A 1,551-nucleotide genomic window follows, 5' to 3' on the forward strand; every position below is an offset into this window, starting at 1 on the left:
TCCGAAGTTAAGCGTGCTTGGGCGAGAGTAGTACTAGGATGGGTGACCTCCTGGGAAGTCCTCGTGTTGCATTCCCTTTTTAATTTTTTTCGCGCCGCTTGCAAAGCAAAACGCACGTGTAAGTAATATATTTACCGTGTTTTATTATTTTGCACGAGTGCGGTAAGTCATAGCTGGGTGCTCACGATTCACGGGTCCAGCGTCGGCGTTGTGGCGCGGCAAGCGTGCACTGGTGCGGTTGAGAGGGAGGGGTGGAAACCGCGTTAAACTCGTCTCCGTAGTTGAGAGGGAGCGGCCAAAGCAATGTACAATCGTCTTTGTAGTGGAGCTGGGAGGGGCAAGGATAAGGGACGAAGACCGGGGTAACATGTCGGATGCGATCATACCAGCACTAAAGCCCCGGATCCCATCAGAACTCCGAAGTTAAGCGTGCTTGGGCGAGAGTAGTACTAGGATGGGTGACCTCCTGGGAAGTCCTCGTGTTGCATTCGCTTTTTAATTTTTTTCGCGCCGCTTGCAAAACAAAACGCACGTGTAAGTAATATATTTACCGTGTTTTATTATTTTGCACGAGTGCGGTAAATCATAGCTGGGTGCTCACGATTCACGGGTCCAGCGTCGGCGTTGTGGCGCGGCAAGCGTGCACTGGTGCGGTTGAGAGGGAGGGGTGGAAACCGCGTTAAACTCGTCTCCGTAGTTGAGAGGGAGCGGCCAAAGCAATGTACAATCGTCTTTGTAGTGGAGCTGGGAGGGGCAAGGATAAGGGACGAAGACCGGGGTAACATGTCGGATGCGATCATACCGGCACTAAAGCCCCGAATCCCATCAGAACTCCGAAGTTAAGCGTGCTTGGGCGAGAGTAGTACTAGGATGGGTGACCTCCTGGGAAGACCTCGTGTTGCATTCCCTTTTTAATTTTTTTCGCGACGCTTGCAAAACAAAACGCACGTGTACGTAATATATTTACCGTGTTTTATTATTTTGCACGAGTGCGGTAAGTCATAGCTGGGTGCTCACGATTCACGGGTCCAGCGTCGGCGTTGTGGCGCGGCAAGCGTGCACTGGTGCGGTTGAGAGGGAGGGGTGGAAACCGCGTTAAACTCGTCTCCGTAGTTGAGAGGGAGCGGCCAAAGCAATGTACAATCGTCTTTGTAGTGGAGCTGGGAGGGGCAAGGATAAGGGACGAAGACCGGGGTAACATGTCGGATGCGATCATACCAGCACTAAAGCCCCGGATCCCATTAGAACTCCGAAGTTAAGCGTGCTTGGGCGAGAGTAGTACTAGGATGGGTGACCTCCTGGGAAGTCCTCGTGTTGCATTCCCTTTTTAATTTTTTTCGCGCCGCTTGCAAAACAAAACGCACGTGTAAGTAATATATTTACCGTGTTTTATTATTTTGCACGAGTGCGGTAAGTCATAGCTGGGTGCTCACGATTCACGGGTCCAGCGTCGGCGTTGTGGCGCGGCAAGCGTGCACTGGTGCGGTTGAGAGGGAGGGGTGGAAACCGCGTTAAACTCGTCTCCGTAGTTGAGAGGGAGCGGCCAAAGCA

The 1,551-nt window shown here is 52.3% G+C and overlaps 3 non-coding genes across 3 annotated transcripts; all 3 read left to right on the forward strand.

Moving 5' to 3' along the window:
* The first annotated feature begins 372 nt into the window (after positions 1-372).
* LOC119342751 lies at positions 373-491 on the forward strand. Its single transcript, XR_005165703.1, has one exon. It is a non-coding gene; the product is annotated as a 5S ribosomal RNA (ribosomal RNA).
* Positions 492-788: 297 nt separating this feature from the next.
* On the forward strand, positions 789-907 carry LOC119342752. The gene has a single exon (XR_005165704.1). It is a non-coding gene; the product is annotated as a 5S ribosomal RNA (ribosomal RNA).
* Positions 908-1,204: 297 nt separating this feature from the next.
* Positions 1,205-1,323, forward strand: LOC119342750. The gene has a single exon (XR_005165702.1). It is a non-coding gene; the product is annotated as a 5S ribosomal RNA (ribosomal RNA).
* Positions 1,324-1,551: the final 228 nt, after the last annotated feature.

This window comes from Triticum dicoccoides, unplaced genomic scaffold (genome assembly GCF_002162155.2).
Source record: "Triticum dicoccoides isolate Atlit2015 ecotype Zavitan unplaced genomic scaffold, WEW_v2.0 scaffold103776, whole genome shotgun sequence".
NCBI lineage: Eukaryota > Viridiplantae > Streptophyta > Magnoliopsida > Poales > Poaceae > Triticum > Triticum dicoccoides.